The sequence below is a fragment of the Cherax quadricarinatus genome, chromosome 49, assembly GCF_038502225.1.
Source record: "Cherax quadricarinatus isolate ZL_2023a chromosome 49, ASM3850222v1, whole genome shotgun sequence".
NCBI classification, from domain to species: domain Eukaryota; kingdom Metazoa; phylum Arthropoda; class Malacostraca; order Decapoda; family Parastacidae; genus Cherax; species Cherax quadricarinatus.
Genome location: NC_091340.1, coordinates 22780011 through 22796518, shown reverse-complemented (window position 1 = coordinate 22796518; position 16508 = coordinate 22780011). Strand labels below are relative to the sequence as shown.

General features: G+C 40.1%; 1 protein-coding gene across 1 annotated transcript in view; it reads right to left on the bottom strand.

Annotated features, from left to right (window-relative positions):
- The window catches only part of LOC128697066 (uncharacterized), a 233916-nt gene that overhangs the window by 17370 nt on the left and 200038 nt on the right, over window positions 1-16508 (bottom strand). The window lies entirely within an intron of this gene.

The window sequence follows — 16508 nt, the reverse complement described above, 5'->3', positions numbered from 1 at the left end:
GTAAGTGCGTTTGTACGTGTATGTTTGGGCGTCTGAAATGGACTAATCTACTTCACAATATTTCTTATGGGAACAAATTCGGTCAGTACTGGCACCTGAACATACTTCCATACTTCTGGAGTGAATAAATATCGTTAACCGGGGGTCCACTGTATACGTTTTTTCAACATTTGAAAGTACAGGAGGGCCCCACTTATACGGCGGGTTAGGTTCCAGGCTACCGCCGTAAAGCGGAAACCGCCGTAAAGTGGAACACCCTTTTTTTCCACTTACAAATGCATACAAACACTAGATAACAAGTTTACACTAACATATATTATGTTAGCAATAGAACTAGGCATCAAAAAACAATAAAAAAGTACAATACACACATAGTGCACTCATTACTTACCTTAAAATATTTATAGTCTTAATCTAGGGTGAGATGAGTAGTATTTATTGTAAGAAATCAAGTGTGGTATGTATGGTAGTCAGCCAGGCTACCATACCAGGCCACCCCACCCACACATACTATTCTATGATATTTAAGCATCCCAGAGCAATAAAATGTATATACAGTTCACTCATTACTTACCTTAAAATATAGGGTGAGATGAGTAGTATTTATTGTAAAAAATCAAGTGTGGTATGTATGGTAGTCAGCCAGGCTACCATACCAGAGAGAAAGAATGAGTGCATGAGAGAGGACAGGCGCAGAGTTATGTAAACAAACCATCCGAAGGTAAGTTTTGTAAACAGTGTACACGTCTGGTTTGTGTACAAGTTACATTGCGTACAGGTTGTCTCTACATTGATACGGTAGAATAAATAAAGAAGAACACTCCCATTCTCATGTAACATCATTTTGAGAAGAAATGATGCTCTGAGTGAAGGCAATGGAAGTAAGTCACTCTGACTTTTTTGGGTTATCCTAGGTTCTCTACACATATGTTGTTATGTATTTATGTTATGTATCGTGTTTATTATATAATTTTGAAAAAAATATCACGGATGGATTAATGAAAATGTGTATATTAACGTAATATACAACATTTAATGATACACCGAGCTCAGACAGCGTAAACAAACAAATTGAACAGGTTGTGGACGATCACTCGGTCAGGCGAAATAGATGGTATTAATATGTGTCCAGTTTTAGTTCATTCATGTACATTTGTAAGAGTTTGTGAAACTTTTACCTTATAATATTTTTATTATTATTATAATAATTAAATCACAAAACAAATACTCTTACACTGTGTACAAGTTAGTACAGAATTATAGCTATAAAGTGAAGGCATACGAAAGGAATATTTTTCTACAGTTATCCCTAGTAACAGGTCACGGGCTAGAGGAAACGTAATTCTTCCGACACTTCTACAAACCGTTTGGTAAACATCTCATATATATTTGTATAAATTTTTATACTGTGGGTGCGTGTATCATGTTTGTGTGTTACATAATGTGTTTATATAATTTTGAAAAAAATATCATAGATTAAGGGAAATGTCTATATTAGCGTAATATGCGACATTAATGCGCCCAAGAGATTATTATTATTACTATTATTATTATTATTATTGCATCAAGAGTAGAGAGACTCTTAGTGATTTTAATGTGTACCTACATGCCAGCACAGTGTGTAAGTTTATTTAGGTACAGGTGTACACAAGTTTAATTATCAAGTACAATACATATAAAATATACAATAACTTTAAAACACTTGAAATTTTGGAAAGTTTCCAGACATAATAAGGAGATGTGCTCAGGGAGAATGTAAACAAACTCGGTGGGCCGCTGTGACCGTATTAGAAAGACAGGTGGGGGGAGCCGTATAGCGAGTTTTGGTCATAATTTGAAATGTCCGTATTAGCGGAACGCCATAAAGCGAAACGCCGTAAAGCAGGGCCCTGCTGTATGTAAAAAAAAGTAATCTTTTTTTTGTTTTTTTACATTTGAATATGTGTAAAAAAACTTTGATCTATTTTTTTTTTGTTATATTTGAAAATATGTAAAAAACATAGATCTACTTTCGTAGCACTACACATGTGAATGTAGATCTGCTTGGACAGTTTATGGGAGGGCGTGTGTAGTAAACAGTGACCCTCTCATAACGCCTCACCCCTGCGCGTCTCCCCCGCCTCACCCACCCAACTCCCAGCGCCACCCCATCTATAGAGGGTACTTCTTCCCTAACCCACGATGTCAGCGATGGCACTGCAGGGAGTGCCGGGCTCACAGGAACTTCCACTACAGGGACAGCATCGTGGAGTTCGACCGCGAGGCAGCTGTCAGGTGTGCCACCGGCAGTGTGTACTCAGTTCCTCAAGCTTCAACATCCGTGCACACGAGGGCCTGGGATCTTCAGTCAACTTGGCGTCCACCAGGATGCTGACATGTCCCTAGGGGAGCTCTCCATCGGGCTGCTAACGGAGTCACTGGCTTCTTGGACCTCTTGGGGAGGGTCGATGGTGCTCGTGCAAGCAGCAGATCCCGGGGCAACTTGCTGCTGTTTGCAATGGCTGTCTACTGAGGAGAGACAGGCACCTAGCAACATCTGTTGTTGGGGCATTGGATGAATTCCCTGCTATGTTTGTTAACTGCTCATTACTCTGTAATTTGTCTATGATTGTAATCATGTGATAACATGTTTATCATTCATTACCTTTGAAACTTGTCATGATTTTGACCAGCTCTACCTGGAGCTCATTACCTTTGTAAATTCTCATGATTAATGTGTTTATGATTCATTACCTTTGCAATTATTCATGAGTGTGACCAGCTCTACCTGGAGCTCATTACCTTTGTAACTTGGTCATGATTATTTATTTATTTATTTATTTATTTATTTATTTAAAAATTTGTGCACACATACAGAGGTACAAAAAATACAGAAAAGAGCAGTATGCCAAAGCCACTTATACTATGCATAGCATTACGGGCTGGCTTAAAATTAACTTAAGATGAACTAAGCAATGATGACATCGGTGATAAAACTTTAATGTAAACAGATTACTATAAAGCACAAGTGAGTATTACAAAGACAGGTCATATGGTTGTATGCATTGTTGTACATTCAGATCTAGTTCATTACCTTTGTAACTTGGTCATGATTATGACCAGATCTAGTTCATTACCTTTGTAACTTGCTCAGCTATCAAAACTTTGGAGTCCAGTCCCTGGACCAATTATGTACCTCTGTAATCTTTTGACTACCGCCCACAGGATGGGTATGGGGTGCATAATAAACATATTAAACTAAACTAACTTATAACATTTCTGGTATATTTTTAAATGTTTATACTGCAGCAAACTGTAGTCTCCCCAAATTCGCAGGGGTTACATACCAAGATCACCCACAAATTTGGAAAAATGGTGAATTCTGGACACAGTTAAAAAAATGCCTATAAATGCCTATTTTTATAGTTTAAACCATAAATATGCCCCAAAACACTTTAATTTAATTTCACACTTATGACCTGACTGCTGTAACTCACATTGCCAATAAACCTGTACCTAGTCAGTGGTACCCATGTTGTTGCCTACATGTCTTCCTGACCTGCCAGCTACCAAGGTAATGCTCCTGCATTAAGGTGCATTCTTATTTATGTAAGTGCTACTAAACAACCCAATATGACCTAGTACAACCTATTATAACCCAGGGCAACCTAGTATGACCCAGTATGACCTAGTGAAACCTAGTATGACCCAGTAGGACCCAGTGAAACCTAGTATGACCCAGTAGGACCCAGTGAAACCCAGCATGACCCAGTGCAACCTAGTACAACCCGGTATGACCCAGTGCAAGCTAGTACAACCCAGTATGACCCAGTGCACCCTATTATGACCCAGTGCAACCTAGTATGACCCAGTGCAACCTAGTATGACCAAGGGTGTGGTATGCAAAGAGTATGTAACCTTTATTCGGCGCATGTACACACCCTCATTAAAAGGCTACCCCCCAACCAGTGAACCGTGAACCGGGTGCTAAGGGTCGGACAATAGGGTCCCATCATCAGATCAATACCTGGGTTCAGCCAATGAAAAAGTGAGTCTGGCAATTGTGGAAGTGGCGTGGTCACCACTCACGTTTCCACCCTTGTCATTTCCATTCTAGAGCTGGTTGAAAACGGTTGTCTATTCTGTCTCCAGGCTGTGTCTTTGCCTATTGATTCACCATGTGGTACACACATATTTCCAACTGTATATAGTGTACATACTTGTAAATATTTATAATTGGTAAAGGAAAATATAATTCAAAGTCATTCACCTGTGTTTATTCTGCTCCTTGCTCCCTTTACACCCAGGATAACAGGCCTTATTGTACCTGGGTTGTAATCCAGGGCAACCTAGTATGACCCAGTATGACCCAGTGCAACATAGTACGACCCAGTATGTCCTAGTACAGCCATTGGAAGTACACCAAAACAACTGTGGCAATAATAATAATATAATGACAATAATTCTACTAATAAAAGACTGTAAACATTATAAAAATAATAGATAAATGTTTAAAAATTAATTTTTAAACATTGATCTGTCTCTCTTGACAGAAAAACAAGAGGGTCAAAATAAAGAAAAAAATTAAAATTTCTTTTCTTAACCCTGGCAGAGGTAAGTGACAAGGAATAAGAAAAAACATTGACCATCATTCAGTCAACTGTTGTGTGTAATCCAATGTGCTGGGATTTAAAGGGGATTAATGAAGTAGTATCTGGGAAAATGTGTATAACTACTACAGGTCCGCCATCACAAATCAGGCAATCAGTTATTCGGTTCCTTCAGTTATTTGGCACTAATTTTGGCTAGCATAATTTCAAATTTCCAGGGTCTCCACACCAACCTGCTGGTACTGTTTGGTGGCGCTACTTGCTGCATAAGTCATTCCAATTTCTTTTTCTCCATTTATTGTTTTAACCTGCTTACTTTTATCCCTAGCCATGGCTCCAATGAATAAAAGAAATGCTTCTCATTATGTAAAGCACCTACACAGTACATTATCCATTAAAGATAAGGTGGCTTTGAAGCCGCTGTCAGTTGCCATGAGCTCAGTCTCATGAAGCAGGAGAATATGCTTTATTATTACGCTAATATCAACACTAAGCTTATTTGCCTATCACAATTAATCTAATATGACATAATAAACAATATAAATAACATAAAACATATTAAATACTCCAGAATGAATAATATTTGGCATAACACTGAGCAGTTCGACGGAGGTATGAAGAGGATATGGTATACAAATACCATTCTCCTATCCCTGTCTTGGGGATTATATTAGAGAAAATGGAGTATAGCTCAGGGCCAACTGTGATATACACTCGTACTCCACCATAAACCTGAAACAAAAAAGTTATTTTCTCTATATAGATTATCACACATAGCAGCATATGTGTAGAGAACCTAGGATAACCCAAAAAAGTCAACGTGGCTTATTTTTAGTACCTGGCTTGGGTTAGCCATATATGATTTTTGGTAAATATTCGATTCCCAGCCAGGGTAGAAACATTAGGCATGTTTCTTTACACCTGTTGTCTATGTTTACCCATCAGTAAATGGGTACCTGGGTGTTAGTCGACTAGTGTGGGTGTTATCCTGGGACACTGACCTAATTTTCTTGAAATATTCTGCATAACAAGCGACTTTCTATACAGTAGTATGTCACTGATTTCAGCTAGGCCTGTATACCTTGTACATGTATGTACGTGTAGTAAATAAAGATATTATTATTATTATTATTATTTTCTCAGTTGTTTGTTGGGTTATCTTATTCAAACTTGGGCAATGTATGACGGAAAGATACTTCTTCACGTACACCAAAAATGGAAGAAATCAGACCATAAATAGTGGAGTTCGCTTCTCAGCCATTAGCAGCCGCTTAGCAGTATATTTTTGTATGGTTGTTATGGTTATATTCTCATTTTTTCGGTCTCATTTGATAGAATGAAAGGTACAGGAGGGCCCCGCTTTACGGCGTTTTGCTTTACGGCGTTCCGCTAATACGGGCATTTCAAATTATGACCAAAACTCGCTATACGGCTCCCCCCACCTGTCTTTCTAATACGGTCACAGCGGCCCACCGAGTTTGTTTACATTCTCCCTGAGCACATCCTTATTATGTCTGGAAACTTTCCAAAATTTCAAGTGTTTTAAAGTTATTGTATATTTTATATGTATTGTTTACCTGGAGTTTACCTGGAGAGAGTTCCGGGGGTCAACGCCCCCGCGGCCCGGTCTGAGACCAGGCCTCCTGGTGGATCAGAGCCTGATCAACCAGGCTGTTGCTGCTGGCTGCACGCAAACCAACATACGAGCCACAGCCCGGCTGATCCGGAACTGACTTTAGGTGCTTGTCCAGTGCCAGCTTGAAGACTGCCAGGGGTCTGTTGGTAATCCCCCTTATGTGTGCTGGGAGGCAGTTGAACAGTCTCGGGCCCCTGACACTTATTGTATGGTCTCTTAACGTGCTAGTGACACCCCTGCTTTTCATTGGGGGGATGGTGCATCGTCTGCCAAGTCTTTTGCTTTCGTAGTGAGTGATTTTCATGTGCAAGTTCGGTACTAGTCCCTCTAGGATTTTCCAGGTGTATATAATCATGTATCTCTCCCTCCTGCGTTCCAGGGAATACAGGTTTAGGAACCTCAAGCGCTCCCAATAATTGAGGTGTTTTATCTCCGTTATGCGTGCCGTGAAAGTTCTCTGTACATTTTCTAGGTCGGCAATTTCACCTGCCTTGAAAGGTGCTGTTAGTGTGCAGCAATATTCCAGCCTAGATAGAACAAGTGACCTGAAGAGTGTCATCATGGGCTTGGCCTCCCTAGTTTTGAAGGTTCTCATTATCCATCCTGTCATTTTTCTAGCAGATGCGATTGATACAATGTTATGGTCCTTGAAGGTGAGATCCTCCGACATGATCACTCCCAGGTCTTTGACGTTGGTGTTTCGCTCTATTTTGTGGCCAGAATTTGTTTTGTACTCTGATGAAGATTTAATTTCCTCATGTTTGCCATATCTGATTAATTGAAATTTCTCATCGTTGAACTTCATATTGTTTTCTGCAGCCCACTGAAAGATTTGGTTGATGTCTGCCTGGAGCTTTGCAGTGTCTGCAATGGAAGACACTGTCATGCAGATTCGGGTGTCATCTGCAAAGGAAGACACGGTGCTGTGGCTGACATCCTTGTCTATGTCGGATATAAGGATGAGGAACAAGATGGGAGCGAGTACTGTGCCTTGTGGAACAGAGCTTTTCACCGTAGCTGCCTCGGACTTTACTCTGTTGACGACTACTCTCTGTGTTCTGTTAGTGAGGAAATTATAGATCCATCGACCGACTTTTCCTGTTATTCCTTTAGCACGCATTTTGTGCGCTATTACGCCATGGTCACACTTGTCGAAGGCTTTTGCAAAGTCTGTATATATTACATCTGCATTCTTTTTGTCTTCTAGTGCATTTAGGACCTTGTCGTAGTGGTCCAATAGTTGAGACAGACAGGAGCGACCTGTTCTAAACCCATGTTGCCCTGGGTTGTGTAACTGATGGGTTTCTAGATGCGTGGTGATCTTGCTTCTTAGGACCCTTTCAAAGATTTTTATGATATGGGATGTTAGTGCTATTGGTCTGTAGTTCTTTGCTGTTGCTTTACTGCCCCCTTTGTGGAGTGGGGCTATGTCTGTTGTTTTTAGTAACTGTGGGACGACCCCCGTGTCCATGCTCCCTCTCCATAGGATGGAAAAGGCTCGTGATAGGGGCTTCTTGCAGTTCTTGATGAACACAGAGTTCCATGAGTCTGGCCCTGGGGCAGAGTGCATGGGCATGTCATTTATCGCCTGTTCGAAGTCATTTGGCGTCAGGATAACATCGGATAGGCTTGTGTTAATCAAATTTTGTGGCTCTCTCATAAAAAATTCATTTTGATCTTCGACTCTCAGTCTGGTTAGCGGCTTGCTAAAAACTGAGTCATATTGGGACTTGAGTAGCTCACTCATTTCCTTGCTGTCATCTGTGTAGGACCCATCTTGTTTAAGTAGGGGCCCAATACTGGGCGTTGTTCTCGATTTTGATATGGCATAGGAGAAGAAATACTTTGGGTTTCTTTCGATTTCATTTATGGCTTTTAGTTCTTCCCGCGATTCCTGACTCCTAAAGGATTCTTTTAGCTTAAGTTCGATGCTTGCTATTTCTCTGACCAGTGTCTCCCTACGCATTTCAGATATATTGACCTCTTTTAGCCGCTCTGTTATTCTTTTCCATCGCCTGTAAAGGGAGCGCCTGTCTCTTTCTGTTTTACATCTACTCCTCCTTTTTCTTAGAGGAATAAGCCTTGTGCATACATCGAGTGCCACCGAGTTAATCTGTTCTAGGCATAAGTTGGGGTCTGTGTTGCTTAGTATATATTCCCAGCTTATATCGGTTAGGACTTGGTTTACTTGGTCCCACTTTATGTTTTTGTTATTGAAGTTGAATTTGGTGAATGCTCCCTCGTGACTAATCTCATTATGTCGGTCTGGGGCTCCGCGCATACATGACTGAACCTCAATTATGTTGTGATCTGAGTATATTGTTTTTGATATGGTGATATTTCTTATCAGATCATCATTGTTAGTGAAGATGAGGTCTAGTGTATTCTCCAGTCTAGTAGGCTCTATTATTTGCTGGTTTAAATTGAATTTTGTGCAGAGATTTAAAAGCTCGCGTGAGTGTGAGTTTTCATCAGAGCTGCCTCCTGGTGTTATTACTGCAACAATATTATTTGCTATATTCCTCCATTTTAGGTGCCTTAAGTTGAAATCCCCCAGGAGCAAGATGTTGGGTGCAGGAGCTGGAAGGTTTTCCAGACAGTGGTCAATTTTTAACAGCTGTTCCTGGAATTGCTGGGATGTTGCATCCGGAGGCTTGTAGACTATCACAATGACTAGGTTATGGTTCTCGACCTTTACTGCTAAAACTTCCACTACATCATTTGAGGCATTTAGCAGTTCTGTGCAAACAAGTGACTCTGCAATGTACAGGCCAACCCCCCCTTTTGCCTGTTCACTCTGTCACATCTGTATAGGTTGTAACCTGGGATCCATATTTCGTTGTCCAAGTGATCCTTTATGTGGGTCTCAGTGAAAGCCGCGAACATTGCCTTTGCCTCTGCAAGCAGTCCACGGATGAAAGGTATTTTGTTGTTTGTTGCTGGCTTTAGACCCTGTATATTTGCAAAGAAGAATGTTATCGGACTGGTGGTATTGTTGGTACTGGGGGGGGATTTTTTTTTCCCGGCATTAGTATCTGTATCTGTTGGTTTGGAGTGGAGGCCATCGACTGTGGTTCCACTCCAGGAATGACTGGATTTGGTGTACGATTTCTGCCATTTCCTGCCAGTTTTTTTTCCTTCCTGGCACTAAAAAACCTCTCCCTCTTGAGTGGCTGTGGCTACCCAGGTTTTCCCATGGCCTGGATGTTTTGTATCTTTTTGTCCCCTTTAGATGGTATGCCTGGCAATTTAAGTTATAGCACAGTCTTTCCTGTACTGAAGAGGTACACAGTTCAGGGTGAAAAAGCTTACAGGAAGGGAGTTTGCATTTTCCTGTTGTCATATGGGCATGGCATTTCCTAGGGTGGTCATAGTTGCACGTCCCATCTGTTTTTCCAGATTTCCCATGCCAGCAGATACCGAGTGCATAGTATGTGCACAGGCTTGGTTTCCGTTTGCCTTGGGTTTCTGTGACTGTATTCCCTGTTGGTGCATGTTTCCCTGTCTTACTTCTATCCTCCCTAGCACCAACAATGGAGCTCCCACCAGTTGTTTTTGGTAATATATCCTCACTATTGCTAGTGGAGTCCTCTTGTTTGCTATTTCCTGCGGTATTTCTAGTTTGCAATATTGGTTTTATCTTATCTTTGACTACACTTGTTTCCCTACTATGGCTCCTGTCCCCTATGAGGTCATTTATATGTATTCCTTCCTGCGTATAATTCCCGACTACCTGGACAAAATCTCCAGCTTCACCATTACTGTCTCCCAGGACAGCATCTCCAGCTTCCCCATTACTGTCTCCCAGGACAGCATCTCCAGCTTCACCATTACTGTCTCCCAGGACAGCACCTCCAGCTTCACCATTACTGTCTCCCAGGACAGCACCTCCAGCTTCCCCATTACTGTCTCCCAGGACAGCACTATCAGCCCCCCATTTACTGACTACCAGGACATCATCTCCAGCCTTACAGTTTCTGACTACATGGCCAGTATCAAGGGCAGTACCATTCAGCCCAGACTTTTTATGTTCCCATCTGTTGTAGAAAGCTTCCAGGTTTTCTATGAAAGCAGCTTTGATGTTGACCTCTTTTAATACCCTTGTGATTTTAGTCCACAGATTTATCTCATTTGGGCATACCCAAAAACACTTCCCTGTTTTAATACTGCTTGTAGCTAGTTCTTGGATATCTGCACAAGGGGCGTGACACCAATTTCCACAGAAATGACAATTTATGCATGTGGAAGCCCGTTTGTTTGACTGACCACAGACTACACACAGCTTCATAATGATTTGAATGGTTGATTTACTGCAATTCTACTAGCAACCTCTTGAATATTCTATTAATAACCTGCTAGGTGGTGCACAACGAAACCGTTTGAAACCAGTCCAGGGTTCGGACCAGTCAAGGGTTCGGACCAGTCAAGGGTTCGGACCAGTCAAGGGTTCGGACCAGTCTATCTGATCTGATCAGTGGGTCACTTATTTAAACCATACTGGTCGGTGATTTGAGCTAACACATGAAGGATCTACTGGAAATTATCTACCCGAGTAATAAGTGATTTGATTGATACAAAAGTATAACTTGCGTGTTGAAGAGCCGGTGACTGCTGGCACTCCTACAATGATGAACGGTCGAGCCTCCACCCTTGTTTATCAATCGCTGTATCTAGCTTCTCTATTTTTTTTTTTTTCCGTCTCCACCACAATAAATGCTATATTATCACTATAGTTGACTGGTGCAAATTTTGGAGGAAGGGCGCTTTTTCTGTAGTAATAATTGCTTCTCGTTGTGTATATTGCGACCGCTGGTAACTACAGGTTATATGAAATTCACAGTAACGTCTGGTATTTCAAGAAAAAGAAACTAATGAAAGTCACTCCACTCCACTAAGTACCATTATAATACTGGTTAGTTGCTACTACAACACTGTATTCTGCTATTCACTGGTATCCCTAGATTATATGCGAGTACACTAGCAGGCCAGGAAGATTATTAAAAACAGCTGACCTGTGGTAAGTTTCTGGCGACTTGATAATTAAACTTGTGTACACCTGTACCTAAATAAACTTACACACTGTGCTGGCATGTAGGTACACATTAAAATCACTAAGAGTCTCTCTACTCTTGATGCAATAATAATAATAATAATAATAATAATAATAATAATAATAATAGTAATAATAATAATCTCTTGGGCGCATTAATGTCGCATATTACGTTAATATAGACATTTCCCTTAATCTATGATATTTTTTTCAAAATTATATAAGAAACACATTATGTAACACACAAACATGATACACGCACCCACAGTATAAAAATTTATACAAATATATATGAGATGTTTACCAAACGGTTTGTAGAAGTGTCGGAAGAATTACGTTTTCTCTAGCCCGTGACCTGTTACTAGGGATAACTGTAGAAAAATATTCCTTTCGTATGCCTTCACTTTATAGCTATAATTCTATACTAACTTGTACACAGTGTAAGAGTATTTGTTTCGTGATTTAATTATTATAATAATAATAAAAATATTATAAGGTAAAAGTTTCACAAACTCTTACAAATGTACATGAATGAACTAAAACTGGACACGTATTAATACCGTCTATTTCGCCTGACCGAGTGATCGTCCACAACCTGTTCAGTTTGTTTGTTTACGCTGTCTGAGCTCGGTGTATCATTAAATGTTGTATATTACGTTAATATACACATTTTCATTAATCCATCCGTGATATTTTTTTCAAAATTATATAATAAACACGATACATAACATAAATACATAACAACATATGTGTAGAGAACCTAGGATAACCCAAAAAAGTCAGAGTGACTTACTTCCATTGCCTTCACTCAGAGCATCATTTCTTCTCAAAATGATGTTACATGAGAATGGGAGTGTTCTTCTTTATTTATTCTACCGTATCAATGTAGAGACAACCTGTACACAATGTAACTTGTACACAAACCAGACGTGTACACTTTGTTTACAAAACTTACCTTCGCCTGGTTTGTTTACATAACTCTGCGCCTGTCCTCTCTCATGCACTCATTCTTTCTCTCTGGTATGGTAGCCTGGCTGACTACCATACATACCACACTTGATTTTTTACAATAAATACTACTCATCTCACCCTATATTTTAAGGTAAGTAATGAGTGAACTGTATATACATTTTATCGCTCTGGGATGCTTAAATATCATAGAATAGTATGTGTGGGTGGGTTGGCCTGGTATGGTAGCCTGGCTGACTACCATACATACCACACTTGATATTTTACAATAAATACTACTCATCTCACCCTAGATTAAGACTATAAATATTTTAAGGTAAGTAATGAGTGCACTATGTGTGTATTGTACTTTTTTATTGTTTTTTGATGCCTGGTTCTATTGCTAACATAATATATGTTAGTGTAAACTTGTTATCTAGTGTTTGTATGCATTTGTAAGTGGAAAAAAAGGGTGTTCCACTTTACGGCGGTTTCCGCTTTACGGCGGTAGCCTGGAACCTAACCCGCCATATAAGTGGGGCCCTCCTGTATATTACAGAAACAGATAAGATTTTGATTGCTTTCATGACAATAAGTACCTTGAAATTGCACTCACAGTAGCAAAAATATTCTATTCTTTAGCAAAGCTCAAGAGTAAACAAATGACGTCACCGTCCAATACCTGTCCACCTGCCAGGCCAATACGCAGTCAAGAATGGTTTGACATTATTTATACAATTATTACAATAATGCAGCAGTCTGCATAACAGTAAATCTTCTATTTTTTTGTGAATAAAAATTCCAAATGAAAAGCAAGAGTAATATAAGAGGGGCCTGTAGCCGTGACTAATGAACAGAGAAAATGTTATATTAGTGCCAGGAATGTCTGCATTGTTCATTCTGGATCCTATTTTGAAATTGGCATCTGTTGAAATTTGTGTGAAATCAGCTAAATTGCCAATTTCTGACCACTTTATTGGGTAGTTGAAATAAGTGAATGGGCAGTTTCTTGTACTCTGTTGACAGACTAGAAGTAAATAAGTGTATTCAGGAATACACAAATACAGTTACATAGATTATCATACATAGCAGTGTATGTATAGAGAACCTGGGATAACCCAGAAAAGTCAGACAAAGTGACTTACTTCCAGTACCTGGCTTGGGCTTGCCATATATGATTTTTGGTAAATATTTTTTTTCTCGGTTGTTTGTTGGGCTATCTCATTGAAACTTGGGCAATGTATGATGGAAAGATGCTTCTTAATGTACAACAAAAATAAAAAAGACGGATGATAAATAAGGGAGTTCACTTCTCAGCCATTAGCCGCCTCTTTGCAGTATATAAATAACAAAAAGGCACAATACCGTGACTGGAACGATACACAAATAACCCGCACATAAAAGAGAGAAGCTTATGACGACGTTTCGGTCCGACTTGGACCATTGACAAAGTCACACTAACAGAGGTGGAGCAGGACGGCTATATATAGACAGGAAGAGGTGGAGGTGGTGGTAGTAGTAGTAGTAGTAGTAGTAGTAGTAGTAGTAGTAGTAGTAGTAGTAGTAGTAGTAGTAGTAGTAGTAGTAGTAGTAGTAGTAGTAGTACAAGAAATGTATATAATACTGACAGGATGAAATGACACATGCACAACACCCGGGCATCCCCACCGTAGACGTTTCGCCATCCAGCCAGCCACTGGATGGCGAAACGTCCACAACAAAGACAACCAGACTCCGCACATGTGTCTTAATTTCATCAGTAGTTGTAGTAGAAGAAGAAGAGGTAGTAGTAGTGGTAGTGGTAGAAGTGGGAAATAAGGAAGACGAGCCAGTCAAATACAAAGGAAGGGGAGCACTGCAAGAGAGCTAGAAACCCACAGAGGGAGAGCAAGCACACCGAGGTGCGTGAAAGGGGAAGTGGTGAAATAAAATAAAATAAATGAAGAGGGAACAGAAACACGAGACATGAGAGAGAAAGACAACCCAGAGGAAAAAAGGAGAGAGGAAAGGGGAAGAGGAAGAAGAAAAAGAAGAAGAAGAAGAAGAAGAAGAAGAAGAAGAAGAAGAAGAAGAAGAAAAAATGAGGATTCAGGTTAAGTCACGGGTGTTCTGAAGTTTGGAGCATTTTACAATGTAGTGGGAGAGGAAGGCATCTACAGAGACGAAGCCAGGGCTAAGGTTCATACAAGGAAAGTTGTGTATTAGAGAGGATTCAACTAAACGGCGACTGTTCGAGTTGGAAGTAGGGAAGACAGTTTTAGCAGAAGACCAGTCAATAGGATGGCTATGATCTCTGATGTGACAGAAAAGAGCATTGTTAGTGTCGGCAAGCCTAACACTATTTTTGTGCTCCCTAAGTCTGTCAGAAAGAGATCGACCAGTTTCTCCGAAGTATTGAAGAGGACAGGAGGAGCAAGAAATAGAGTAGACACCAGGAACATCTGTAGAGGGAGGAGAGGTATGAACGAGATTAGTGCGAAGAGTGTTAGTCTGGCGGAAGGTAAGCTTGATGTCTAAGGGACGGAGAGAATTGTTGAGATTAGAAAGACCGGAAATGTAGGGAAGGCAGAGGATAGAAGAGTTCCCATGAGTAGAGAGTTTGGGAGAGAAGAAATTGCATTTAGCACGTTAGAGGGCAGAGTCTATGATTACAGATAATAATTACAGATAATACCACAGACCACTACCCTACTTTCCTCATAACAACTCTTGGTAAACTACCCCAAGACACTACTAAAGTCACCTTCAGACTTCACAATGAGGCAGCCATTAATAACTTCGCAACAGCATTAGCAAACATTGATTGGCACACTGAGCTAGAAATCTATACAGATATTGACGAATGTATTAATAATTTTCTAAAAAAGACCCAATACCTCTATAACAAGCACTGCCCTAAAAAAACTAAACAGATGACAGCAAAGAGACTGAACAGTCCCTGGCTAACACCCAGCATTCTCAAATCCATAAATACAAAACACCAATATGAAAAACAGTACAGAATGGGTCACATAACCAGAGACCAAACAAAACGTTACTCGTCAATCCTAACCAGCCTGATAAGAAGGGCAAAAAAATTGTATTATGAGAACAGATTATCCAACTTACGAGGTGATATAAAAAAGACCTGGAAAACACTATCTGAAATTCTGGGAACAAAAAAGATATCACGAAATAGCGAAATAAAATTAGCAAAATCAGATGAACCCCAACTCCCACCAACAGAAACAGCAAACAGACTCAATGATTTCTTCTCCACTATAGGACAAAACCTTGCCCATAAAATCCCAAGCTCAGATACCCCACCAAATAACTACCTCACCGGCAACTACCCGAACACACTGTTCCTAGCTCCGACTAACCCATACGAAGTCTCCCTTATTATCAATGCACTAAAAAACAAGGCAGGAGATTTAAGTACCTTACCACCCTTTATATATAAAAAAGTGTCACAAGTGCTATCTCCAATCATTGCAACACTCTTTAACAAATCCATTGAATCCTCCACCTTCCCTACAGTACTCAAAATAGCAAGGGTCACCCCAATCCACAAAGGAGGAGACCAAACAGAGTTGAATAACTATAGGCCAATATCCAACTTACACCCTCTCTCAAAAATCTTTGAAAAACTAATTCATAAACGAATCTACTCCTACCTTATCTCCCAGAACATACTCAACCCCTGCCAATTTGGATTCAGGCCTAATAAAAATACTAATGATGCTATTATACACATGCTAGAACATATATACACTGCAATAGAGAAAAAAGAAGTCCCACTGGGGATCTTCATTGACTTACGTAAAGCTTTTGATACAGTTGACCATGACTTGCTCCACGTAAAATTGTCACACTATGGTATAAGAGGGCACTCCCTCAATTACCTCAAGTCATACCTCAGCAACAGAAGCCAATATGTGTACGCAAATGGGGCAAACTCTTCTGCGCAACCAATTACAGTTGGTGTCCCACAGGGAAGTGTCCTTGGCCCTCTTCTCTTTCTCCTATACATAAATGACCTTCCAAATGCTTCGCAATTACTCAAACCCACACTATTTGCAGATGACACTACATACGTCTTCTCTCACCCGAGCCCAGTCACACTAGCCAATACTGTAAATACCGAATTACAGAAAATATCTACCTGGATGAGGACTAACAAACTTACACTAAACATTGACAAAACCTACTTCATTCAGTTTGGTAACAGAGCTACAGATGTCCCTCTTAACATAATGATAAACGGATCACCTATCACAAAGCTAACAGAGGGAAAATTCTTAGG